At 45.8% G+C, this 13,182-nt stretch overlaps 1 long non-coding RNA gene and 1 other non-coding gene across 2 annotated transcripts; both read left to right on the top strand.

The window, feature by feature from the left end:
* The first annotated feature begins 7,984 nt into the window (after positions 1-7,984).
* Positions 7,985-8,617, top strand: LOC116970521. The gene is made up of 3 exons (XR_004411172.1): positions 7,985-8,029; positions 8,282-8,409; positions 8,578-8,617. It is a non-coding gene; the product is annotated as an uncharacterized LOC116970521 (long non-coding RNA).
* A 594-nt stretch (positions 8,618-9,211) lies between these two features.
* Positions 9,212-9,283, top strand: trnac-gca. Its single transcript has one exon. It is a non-coding gene; the product is annotated as a tRNA-Cys (tRNA).
* The last annotated feature ends 3,899 nt before the right edge of the window (positions 9,284-13,182 follow it).

The following is a 13,182-nucleotide window of genomic DNA, read 5'->3' as shown; positions in this document are numbered from 1 at the left end:
ATGAGTGAAAAACAGTCAATAACATGCAAACCATCATACTTGTTTAATTAATTAATGGTTTATTTTATGGTAAAACATTATGTGTCCCATTTTAATCTCTAGAGACATTTAATACTGAATTCAAAACAGTACCACCAAATACACCAGGGTCTGCAATTTCTTTGTGATAATAGTTGTGCAACATCCTTCCATTTTCTCAACCTGCGGCTGCAAGGATATGGTCTATTGGAACGTCCAAATCCTTGGTCGCCAATGTTGCCGCCGCCCTGGTGGAATGAGATTTAAATTTGTCAGTATCAATTCCTGCATCCAATAGCACCTTCTTCAGCCATCTTGAAATTGTTTGTATTGTCACTTTTTTGTGTGGCTTTTATGGCTGATGAATAATCCAGATTCTACACCTCTAAGATGTTTGGTAGTCTCAATGTAGTATTTTAAATATGTAACTACACAAAATCTTTGATCTGCAGGATATACTGAAAATCAATTTACACCCCGAGACTCCTGGTCTGCTCTGTTTTAGCAGGTCATAGACATAGAATGTAATTTCCTCTGTTTTCATTCCCATTCTGTCTATCCTTAACTTGTGTAATGTTTGTACTCTTTGAGCTGATACTAAAGCTATTAACATGACTACTTTCATCATAATTATGTCTAACGACAAATTTGAGATGGGATCCCAATCCCTAAGTAGTGATAGTACATCCCTCATATTCCAGATTTCCGTATATCTCGGTCTGGGAGGTTTAGCATAAAGATGCCCTTCATGTATCTACAAATCAAAGGGTGTGATCCTAGAACTTGATGTTCCGATGGTCTCGATAAGTATGCCGACAAAGCATTCCTTGCTGTGTTGATCGCACTATAACTTAAATTATCATCAACATGGAATTTTGACAAATTTCTACAACATCTGAAGCGTCTGCAGTGTGGTAAGAAATGTTTTGTGTTGAGGAGACTGTTCCCATTTCTTAATGTAAGAAATGTACTGCTTCTAGGTACTTTTTAGAATCTGCAAATCAATATGATCATGTAAAGGATGAAATTCACCAGTTACAGGGTGCAAAGTAGGTTTTCTTGTCTAAAAGACATCCATAATGGGTTCAGTCACCATTTTTAACCCTAATGGATACCATGTTTGTGTGGGCCAATCTGGAACCACCAACAATCCTGCAGCATAATCTTGTTTGATCTTCTGTAGACACCTATTGATGAGACAAAAGGCAGGAAATGCATACAAACATTCCACCCCAATTTAACGTTTCCCAAATTTATTCAATTTTGTTGAAAAATGTCACGATTTAACATCCATTCTGTGTTGTCATTGAAATTTCTTGGCCTACTATCTGCAATTATGTTGAATTTACCTGGTAGGTAAATTGCAGAAACCCAAATATCTTTCTCAATGCACCAGTGCCAAATCATGTTTGCCAATCTGTCACATGCTTCTGACTTGATTCCACCCATGTGATTGACATGTGCCGCTGCCGTAGTGTTGTCAATCTGAACCCCGGGCATCCCCTCCATGTAATTCTGGAGTCAAAAGAGCACTCGTAACAACAACTGGCTCCTCTCCCTGCCCTGTAGAACGGAGCGGTTCAGGAGATCCTTCACCGCTGCAGCCATTAGATTTTATAATTCGGACCACTAGGCTGTAGGGGGATGCATTTTGCTATTTTTAATTTTTAATTGTTAATTATTGGTCTTTTTAAGTATTTATTGCTCTCAGGTAGTGTCCACATTGTATTGTATGTATTTTCTGTCTGCGTTCGTTTTGAATCTGTGGGTTTGTTGGTTGGGGGCTTCTGGACATCTGAATTTCCCTGAGGGGATCAATAAAGTATTTATTATTATTATTATTACATGCAAATTTTGTACCTTCGACAAAGGGCTTCCAACCCATGCAATACACTTAGTAATTCAAGATAATTAATGCCATGTGTCTCGAGCAAAGGTTCTACCTCTGCATTCCATCTACCTCCACAGCTTGAGATGGCATCCGCAGCTCCCCATCCCAGTGCACTTGCATCTGTTTGTAAAATGGTAGCTGATGATTCAATCAAAATTTTCCTGTAAGCGTAATTTTTTAATCCACCATTTTATATCCTCAATTGCTGTGTTACTTGGTTGCATTGGTTCATCGAAATGTCCAGCATGTCTTTCCAATACTGATATATATGCTCGCTGCAGCTGCTGATAATGCAGTGGTCCAAACTGAACAGGTGGAAATGAAGCAATTAACTTGCCAATTAGACTTGCGACTTGCCTGATTGATGGTTGTTTGCCTGCAATTAGCTCCTTACAACCCTTAATCACTTGCAGCTTTTTTCCTTGGGTAAGCTCACTGTCTTGTGTTCTGAATTAATAGTGAACCCCAAGTAATCAATTATTATGTTGTGTGTCAGTCTGGATTTCGCTCTGTGAATCACAAAGCCCAGTTATTGAAATGTAAGTTTAACTTTTAAAACTGAGGCTTGTTGCCATGTCTTCAGTGTCTCCCACAATAACATGTCATCCAAATAAGCCATTATCAAATGGCCTTGAGCTCTTAACAATGCTAAGATTGGTTTCAGCAGTTTTGTAAACAATGTAGGAGCTGAAGTTAAATCCATTAAGCAATGGCAATGTCCCTGGTGGGAGACCGCTTTTCCGGGCTTCCGCAACGGCGACTTCTCCCGCCCGAGTTGCGGGGTTGAAGAGCTCCTGGAGCGGGGCCTACATCACCGCCCCGCGCGGCTTGGAATGGCGGCGGGTCTTTGCGAGCGCCCGCCGGGGGCTCTAACACCAAGACCCGGTGCGCGACCTTGCATCACCCGGCGTGGCTTAATGGCCACGGGACAATTCGCCATCGCCCGCCGGGGGCTTTGACTTTGACTCTGACATCGGGGGCGGGGCGGGGGGGGAGTGCAGTGGAGAGAAAAGTTTTTGGGCCTTCCATCACAGCAATGTGATGGATGTTTATGTAAATTATGCTGTGTCTTGGGTCTATTTGTTTGTAATGTATGGCTGCAGAAACGGCATTTCGTTTGGACCTCAAGGGGTCCAAATGACAATAAATTGAATTGAATTGAAATTGAACTGCCACCATTGACTCATCCAGACAAATTTGACATATCTACGATCTTTAACGTGCACGGCCACAGAGTAATATGCATCTTGGAGATGTATGCTTGCCATATAGCATTCTGTTGAAATTAACTGCAAAGCATTAGTAAAATCTCCATTTTTAAATGTTTATACTGTACAAATGGTTTGGGATTTGTAAGGTCCAAAATGATCCTACTACCCCCATTCTTTTCTGGCCTAGAAAAAATACTAGATATAAACTGATGGTTTTTATGTTGTTTTCTCTATTACCCTTTTTTTACTCAAAATATCAATTTCTATTTGAATTTTTCTAATCTCTTCTTTAGAGAAAATTGAATATTTTTGGAATATGTTGAGTAGGGGATTTACTGCACAGTATATGTTATTAGCTTCCATTCTTTTAAAAAGAATTGTAACCTACCCCAACTTGTAAGTAGGACACATCTGATATGTTTCTTTCAGAACCAGAACCACCTACCTCAGACTTTACCGGTGTCACTTTTTGTACCTTGCCCCTTGTGGGAATACCATGTTCTCCACGTCCTGGGGTTGTATTCAGTTCCCCTTTAGTATAGATTGCCACACTCAGCAAAATCAATAACCCCACTCTCACCATCGACGGCACCACTGTCTCCCCATCTCCCCAGGCCCGCAACCTTGGCGTGATCTTTGATTCCACCCTCTCCCTTGAGCCTCACATGCACCATGTCATTAAAACCTCCTTCGTTCATCTCCGCAACATCGCCAAACTCAGACCCTCTCTCACACCTCCCGCTGCTGAAAGACTCATCCATGCCTTCATCTCCTCCCGACTGGGCTATTGCAACTCACTTCTCCTTGGCATCAGCTCCACCTACATCAACCGACTCCAACTGGTCCAGAACGCAGCCGCCCGACTCATCACCCACACCAAATCCCGGCATCACATCACTCCAGTCCTCAAACAACTTCACTGGCTTCCCATCTCCCACCGGATCACCTACAAAATCCTGATCCTCACCTACAAAGCCCTCCACCATCTGCCCCCCCCCCCATATCTCACTGGCCTCCTCTCCCCCTACAAACCCTCACGGTCCCTCAGATCCACATCAGCCGGTCTCCTCTCCATCCACAAGTCCAACCTCCGCAGTTTTGGGGACAGAGCCTTCTCCAGGGCAGCTCCCAGGCTCTGGAACTCCCTCCCCCAACTGATCCGCAATTCCGTGTCCCTCACCATCTTCCAGTCCCGCCTCAAGACCCATCTCTTCACCTCTGCCTATCCTTAGCCCCACGTCCCCCTCCCTTTTCATCTGTGCATTAATTACCTCATATTGTGTTTTGTATTGAATTCTGTCTTTACTTTGTGTACTAGTCATGTCTCTACTATTTATTTCATTCCCCTTACATGTTTTTCCTCTACCTGCTAAATTTTTGTAATGTGTCCTTGAGACTCTTGAAAGGCGCCCATAAATAAAATTTATTATTATTACTATTATTATTATTATAGATATTGCCTTCTAGCTGTGCTGCCAAACGTCGGTGGCTTCATCATCCCGATGGTTATTGATTCTTCGTTGAGAACCTTCAGTTTTTTGGCAAGCACCACTCCAAAGAGTAAGTGTGGCAATTGTATATTAGATGGTTTACAAAGCCCTGCAAACTTAGGATGTATGTTAGGTCTTATCACAGATTTACTCCCATCACATCCTGTTGTGACGTTGTCACATTTCCTTCTTCCAGATCTCTGGCAAATGCCGTAATGCTTGACCCCATTAATTTTAATACCCGCTGTAGTCTCATTTCTTGAGCTCTTACTGCAGTGCCCATATAATTCCACACTTCTTTATTAACAGCTGGAACTCTTAACCGAGCACAGTTCTGCGGGATTTTATATTTGTTCACAATTTCATCCATCGTTGGTCTTCCAAATGATGGGAAAGCAGGTAATTTATACTCTCTGCTATCTCCTCTGATAGAGGTTGTCCCTTGTTTCTGGGACTAGAGAACCTTTGGGCCAACCCTGCCACTTTTCTTATTTTTTTTGCATTGGCTCTTGTCCTCAACTGATTCGTTATCAGAGTATTCTGGGTATTCCTCCTCATAATGGGTTTCACCTGGATTTTCATCATCAGGTATTACATGCGATGGCTCTATGATAGGCCTATGCTTTTTTGTCCCTCTTTGAGATACATCAAGCTCTTGCATTGAGCTGTATATTGGCAGCCCACTTTTGGGTGCTGCTCCATATTCTGGGTCTCCTGTAGACCAACGTCTGTATTATCTTTCAGACATTTCTGGTGCTGCCTCCCTGTCAGGCCAGCCCATATATTCATTTTTATCATCAGGCATTTTGGTCGCTGGCTCAAATCTGGGCCAACGTTTCCCAGAACCTCTTCTGGGTGTTCCATGCGGTTGCTCTTTAAGCCTGCGTTTTTTATACTCCTTCTGGAGTTTGTTTTACCCATGAGGAATTCCAGTTTATAAATTCTATAGTCCAGACTCCTCCGAGTCTTCCAGGCCTATTATTTCTTTATGGCCTTGCTCCCTATGGGAGTTTCAACGGGACTTTCCCCCACCCCCCCGTGTAAAAATAGTTATTTCTTTACAATCGACTTTTTAGTCGGGCGCCCGCTACTCTCAGACACTTTGTCCTATAGAGTGCTTACTGTGATGCGCTTACTATTCTTCCTCCCACCTTTCTCCATACATTAAGACTTGCCTGTGTCTATGCACGCAGTCTCCACGGAAAAAAGCAGCCTGAAATGAAAGTAAAATACTTACGTTCAGGTTTTCTTTCACTCACCGCTTGGAGGCAATGCGTCTGACGAGATGACGCGCGTGCGCCTGGACGGCATTCTTCACGTAGTCACTCAGGTGACTCCGAAGTAAAATTCTTTAAACCTTCCAACACAGCTAAGAACTCCGGGGCAGGTCGAAAGAATTACTGACTTTGGCACAAATGTAACACGTTATGTAGGTATTGGACAATTATGGTACAAAAGGAGTGGCAATCTATTAACCAATCATTATGGTTTACCATTAACCAATCAACCAAATCCTTTCCAGTGATTGACAACACGTATAGTCACATGATTTTCCGTTTTCTGGCCCCATTACAACATCTTTTTCCCTCTGTGGTTTCCTTTAACCTCTTTGCTCAAAAGCATTTTTATTTCAATGAAGTAAAAGCACAGAAATATAAAACTAATTCTCATATAACACCTCTCAGAATATAAAATACACATCATACAGCAATCACACAATACATACACACAAAATATATATTTTCACTTTTGGAAAAGAAAGTTATTTCTAAAACTTCAGATTTAAACAAAGTCCAATACTCATCATCCTAATTAAACATAATACACTTGACAAATAATTTCCCTACTTCATAGTTAAAATACAGTTACTTATGGATTAAATTTGAGTTTTGCCCCATTCAAGTTATTTCTACAATCCCCAACCGCACAAAGGACACTAATTGTCACACTTGATAAATTATAATCACTTCTTCCCAAGCTCGGGTCTAGTTTCATTCTGAATTACAACCTCCCCCCTTCTATCTCTGGACGAAAGGAATGTAAGGCCTCCTCACTAATAGCATTCCACACAGCAAATGGAAGATTATCAAAACAGAGTTACTTTCTCAGTTTTCTATAAACATAAGAAACCACCCTTATACAAAGGTCACACAACCATCACCTATTCTTAAGGGGTTGGACAGGCTAGATGCAGGAAGATAGTTCCCGATGTTGGGAACCAGGAAAAGGGGTCACAGCTTAAGGATCGAGGGGAAATCCTTTAGGACCGAGATGAGAAAAACATTTTTCACACAGAGAGTGGTGAATCTCTGGAACTCTCAGCCACAGAAGTTAGTTGAGGCCAGTTCATTGGCTATATTTAAGAGGGAGTTAGATATGGTCCTTGTGGCTAAAGGGATCAGGGGGTATGGAGAGAAGGCAGGTACGGGATACTGAGTTGGATGATCAGCCATGATCATATTGAATGGCGGTGCAGGCTCGAAGGGCCGAATTTTCCTGCACCTATTTTCTATGTTTCTATGTTATCTCTTATCTCAACATAAATATATTTAAACAGCACAAACCAGATCACAGACTATTATCTAGCCTTGATGCCCAAGACCCAATATAGACAACCATAAATCCCCTTTATGACACACCCGAGCTCAAAGATGTGCCATAAAGAAAGGACACACAATGCTCATGTCTTGAGAAGAAACCCATCAATAACCTATACTCTAAACACCAAACTAAACCAAATACAACTTCTGACAGTGTTATAACCGCTTCAAAGCAAACAAAGCGATGCCTATTTACATCAACATCTGCATGTTATAATAAGCCATCTGTTCTCCTATGTGTGTGTGTTCTTTATGCCTTTGAGGGCAATGTATTTTTGAAAACCTCAACTCCAAGCCCTTCTCTTGCAACTTAACATAAGTTCCTCACACAGAAGTTACCATTTAAGCAGTTCTATTGTATAATATTTCCTCACTGGTTTACAAAAAAGGACACAAAATGCTAGTGTAACTCAGCGGGACAGGCAGCATCTGTGGAGAGAAGGACTGGGTGACATTTTGGGTCGAGACTGAGGAGGGTCTCGACCAGAAACTTAACCTATTCCTTCCAGGATTTTGTGTCTACATAATCAGCGCCTATCTGTCCACGTGGCGGTGTGCCAGCAGGCTGGAGGAGCGGGCAAAGGCCTTGCCACAGAGCGGGCAGGTGAAGGGGCGCTGGCCGGTGTGGACTCTCCGGTGCTCCAGTAGGTGGTCAAGGCGGGTGAAGCCCTTACCACAGGACGGGCAGGGGAAGGGACGCTCACCGCTGTGGGTACGCCGGTGCTGCCACACGCTGGACATGCAGGTGAAACTCAGCGCACACAAAGGTGGGACAGCAGGCTGGAGGGGCGGGTGAAGCCCTTGCCGCATTGGGCGCAGGTGTAGGGACGCTCGCCGGTGTGGGTGCGCTGGTGCTCCAGCAGGCTGCCGGATCTGGTGAAGCCCTTGCCGCACTGGGCGCAGGTGTAGGGGCGCTCGCCGGTGTGGGTGCGCTGGTGCACCAGCAGGCTGCCATATTGGGTGAAGCCCTTGCCGCACTGGGCGCAGGTGTAGGGGTGCTCGTCGGTGTGGGTGCGCTGGTGCACCAGCAGGGTGCTGGACTGGGAGAAGCCCTTGCCGCACTGGACACAGGTGTAGGGGCGTTCGCCGGTGTGGGTGCGCTGGTGGCCCACCAGGGTGCTGGACTGAGCGAAGCCCTTGCCGCACGTGGTACAGGTGTAGGGACGCTCACCGGTGTGGGTGCGCTGGTGCACCAGCAGGTGCCTGGATTCGATGAAATCCCTGCCACACTGGGTACAGGTGTAGGGGCGCTCGCCGGTGTGGGTGCGCTGGTGCTTCACCAGGGTGCTGGACTGGGTGAAGCCCTTGCCGCACTCGGTACAGGTGAAGGGACGATCGCCGGTGTGGGTGCGCTGGTGATTCTGCAGGCCGCTGAACTGGGTGAAGCCCTTGCCGCAGTCGCTGCAGGTGAAGGGCCGTTCCCCGGTATGGAACCGCCTGTGCACCTTCAGGTCCTTGGACGACTTGAAGCCTTTGCCGCAGTCGGAGCAGGTGAAGGGCCGCTCACTGCTGTGCACCCGCTGGTGGTCCCGCAGCCCCGACAACTGGGTAAAGCTCTTGCCGCATGTGGAGCAGCTATAGGGCCTCTCGCCCGTGTGCACATGCCGGTGGGCCTTCAGGTGACTCAACTGGGTGAAACTCTTGCCGCACTCCGAGCAGTCGAAGGGGCGTTCTCCCGTGTGCACCCGCCGGTGGATCTCCAGCTGGCTCGGGCTCCAGCAGGCATTGCCACATACGTCGCACTCAAAACGCTTCTCCTTGTTCTGCCCCGTCATGTGGTCCTCCATCGAAACTCAGTCCCTCGAAGTTCAGCCCGCAGACCGAGCAGATGGGGGGCTCACCTGCACCCTGTCTGCCCTCAATGGCCGCTCACGTCCCCGTCTCTCCGTCCACAGCAACGGCTCCTAAACCCTGCAGGAGGGGCACACAGACGGTCAACAAGCTGGCAAACAGGACATTACTAACAAGTGAACATTACTAGCGCTTGAAGTGCTTGAGTGGGGGTGTATAGCTCAGTGGTAGAGTATTTGACTGCAGATCAGAAGGTCCCTAGTTCAAATCCAGGTTGCTCCTCAAATTACCTCTTTCAGTGAAGAAAGCAAATGGTATGTTAGCATTCATAGCAAAAGGATTTGAGTATAAGAGCAGGGAGGTTCTACTGCAGTTGTACAGGGTCTTGGTGAGACCACACCTGGAGTATTGCGTACAGTTTTGGTCTCCTAATCTGAGGAAGGACATTCTTGCCATAGAGGGAGTACAGAGAAGGTTCACCAGACTGATTCCTGGGATGTCAGGACTTTCATATGAAGAAAGACTGGATAGACTCGGCTTGTACTCGCTAGAATTTAGAAGATTGAGGGGGGATCTTATAGAAACTTACAAAATTCTTAAGGGGTTGGACAGGCTAGATGCAGGAAGATTGTTCCCGATGTTGGGGAAGTCCAGAACAAGGGGTCACAGTTTAAGGATAAGAGGGAAATCTTTTAGGACCAAGATGAGAAAATCATTTTTCACACAGAGAGTGGTGAATCTGTGGAATTCTCTGCCACAGAAGGTAGTTGAGGCCAGTTCATTGGCTATATTTAAGAGGGAGTTAGATGTGGCCCTTGTGGCTAAAGGGATCAGGGGGTATGGAGAGAAGGCAGGTACAGGATACTGAGTTGGATGATCAGCCATGATCATATTGAATGGCAGTGCAGGCTCGAAGGGCCGAATGGCCTCTACTCCCGCACCTATTTTCTATGTTTCTACCCCTAATTCGAGGGGGACAGCCGGCACCGCCGGCGATTGGCGCTGAGTCACGTGGGGGGGTATGAGTGGGTGGGGGGGGTGTGAGGGGGCGCCGAACATTCGTGAACCGTGTCGAGCCGCCCGCACCGCACCGTAATGTCAGCCGCACGCACGGACGGCCTGTACAATCGGCGCCCTGGCGTCACTGCCCATCTGAGGGCGACTGTCGGCCCCACCCCCTGCCATTGCGCAGTCATGTGGGGGGGGGGGGGCGGCATGCATCATGGGAAGAAGGTCACACAGTGCTGGAGTCACTCAGCAGGTCGGGCAGCCTCTGTGGAGAGAAGGAAACCGTGACGTTTTAGGGCAAGACACTTCTTCAGTGATGGGAGGTAGAGAGATAAGGAAGTGTAAGGAGTGAAAACAGGATTGGAGTTCAAGGAAAATGTGGAATAGATCATTGTTAGGTGGACAAAAGTGCTGGAGAAACACAGCGGGTGCAGCACCATCTACGGAGCGAAGGAAATAGGCAACGTTTCGGGCCACAACCCTTCTTCAGACTGATGGGGTCATTGTTAGTTGGGAGAAGGTAACATAGACAATAGGTGCAGGAGGAGGCCATTCAGCCCTTCAAGCCAGCACCGCCATTCAATGTGATCATGGTTGATCATCCATAATCAGTACCCCGTTCCTACTTTCTCCCCATATCCCTTGATTCTCAAAATCCTCAAGGGCGAAGGTGAACATCCGGAAGTGGTAGTGCATGTCGGCACAAACGATGTCGGAAAGAAGGGGATGAATATTCTGCAGCGTGACTTTAGAGAGCTCGGAAAAATGCTGAAAAGCAGGACCTCCAGGGTTGTTATCTCCGGTTTGCTTCCAGTTCCTCGTGCTGGCGAGAGCAGGAACAGGGAGATACGGGACCTGAACGTGTGGCTCAGGAACTGGTGCACGGGGCAGGGATTTAGATTCTTAGATCACTGGGATCTGTTTTGGGGTAAGGGGGAACTGTACAAAAGGGACGGATTGCATCTTAACAGGTGTGGGACCAGCATTCTGGCAGGCAGGTTTGCCACTGCTACACGGGTGGTTTTAAACTGAATAAGGGGGGTGGGGTGTTGAATGGGCTAGTGGAGGATGGAGTTAAAGGGAAAGGGTTTCTTAAATGTGTGAGCGTAGAGACAGAGGGGTGTAAAATGAGGGTAGAAGCAATAGGTAGCAAGGTGAAAAGTAAAAGTGGCAGGCCGGAAAATCCAGGGCAAAAATCAAAAAGGGCCACTTTTCAACAAAATTGTATAAGGGGTAAGAGTGTTGTAAAAACAAGCCTGAAGGCTTTGTGTCTCAATGCAAGGAGCATTCGTAATAAGGTGGATGAGTTGAATGTGCAGATAGCTATTAATGACTATGATATAGTTGGGATCACGGAGTCATGGCTCCAGGGTGACCAAGGCTGGGAGCTGAACATCCAGGGATATTCAATATTCAGGAGGGATAGAGAGAAAGGAAAAGGAGGTGGGGTAGCGTTGCTGATTAGAGAGGAGATTAACGCAATGGAAAGGAAGGACATTAGTTTGGAGGATGTGGAATCGGTATGGGTAGAGCTGCGAAACACTAAGGGGCAGAAAACGCTGGTGGGTGTTGTGTACAGGCCACCTAATAGTAGTAGTGAAGTTGGAGATGGTATCAAACAGGAAATTAGAAATGTGTGCGACAAAGGCAAAACCGTTATAATGGGTGACTTCAATCTACATATAGATTGGGTGAATCAAATTGGCAGGGGTGCTGAGGAAGAGGATTTTTTGGAATGTATGCGGGATAGTTATCTAAATCAACATGTAGAGGAACCAACGAGAGAGCAGGCTATTTTAGACTGGGTATTGAGTAATGAGGAAGGGTTAGTTAGCAGTCTTGTTGTACGTGCCCCCTTGGGCAAGAGTGACCATAATATGGTTGAGTTCTTCATTAGGATGGAGAGTGACATTGTTAATTCAGAAACAATGGTTCTGAACTTAAAGAAAGGTAACTTTGAGGGTATGAGACGTGAATTGGCCAAGATTGACGGGCAATTAATTCTAAAAGGGTTGACGGTGGATATGCAATGGAAGACATTTAAAGACTGCATGGATGAACTACAATAATTGTTCATCCCAGTTTGGCAAAAGAATAAATCAGGGAAGGTAGTGCATCCGTGGATAACAAGGGAAATCAGGGATAGTATCAAAGCGAAGGATGATGCGTACAAATTAGCCAGAAAAAGCAGCATACGGGGAGAAATTCAGAGACCAGCAGAGGAGGACAAAGGGCTTAATTAGGAAAGGAAAAATAGATTATGAAAGAAAACTGGCAGGGAACATAAAAACTGACTGCAAAAGTTTTTATAGATATGTGAAAAGAAAGAGATTAGTTAAAACAAATGTAGGTCCCTTGCAGTCAGAAACAGGTGAGTTGATCATGGGGAACAAGGATATGGCGGACCAATTGAATAACTACTTTGGTTCCGTCTTCACTAAGGAAGACATAAATAATCTGCCGGAAATAGCAGGGGACCGCGGGTCAAAGGAGTTGGAGGAATTGAGTGAAATCCAGGTTAGCCGGGAAGTGGTGTTGGGTAAATTAAATGGATTAAAGGCCGATAAATCCCCAGGGCCAGATAGGCTGCATCCCAGAGTACTTAAGGAAGTAGCTCCAGAAATAGTGGATGCATTAGTAATAATCTTTCAAAACTCTTTAGATTCTGGAGTAGTTCCTGAGGATTGGCGGGTAGCAAACGTAACCCCACTTTTTAAGAAGGGAGGGAGAGAGAAAACGGGGAATTACAGACCAGTTAGTCTAACATCGGTAGTGGGGAAACTGCTAGAGTCAGTTATTAAAGATGGGATAGCAGCACATTTGGAAAGTGGTGAAATCATTGGACAAAGTCAGCATGGATTTACAAAAGGTAAATCATGTCTGACGAATCTTATAGAATTTTTCGAGGATGTAACTAGTAGCGTGGATAGGGGAGAACCAGTGGATGTGGTGTATCTGGACTTCCAGAAGGCTTTCGACAAGGTCCCACATAAGAGATTAGTTTACAAACTTAAAGCACACGGCATTGGGGGTTCAGTATTGATGTGGATAGAGAACTGGCTGGCAAACAGGAAGCAAAGAGTAGGAGTAAACGGGTCCTTTTCACAATGGCAGGCAGTGACTAGTGGGGTACCGCAAGGCTCAGTGCTGGGACCCCAGCTATTTACAATATA

This window comes from Amblyraja radiata, unplaced genomic scaffold (assembly GCF_010909765.2).
Source record: "Amblyraja radiata isolate CabotCenter1 unplaced genomic scaffold, sAmbRad1.1.pri scaffold_988_ctg1, whole genome shotgun sequence".
In the NCBI taxonomy this organism is placed as follows: domain Eukaryota; kingdom Metazoa; phylum Chordata; class Chondrichthyes; order Rajiformes; family Rajidae; genus Amblyraja; species Amblyraja radiata.
Note: the sequence above shows the minus strand (reverse complement) of the source record. Positions and strands in the feature narration are given on the sequence as shown.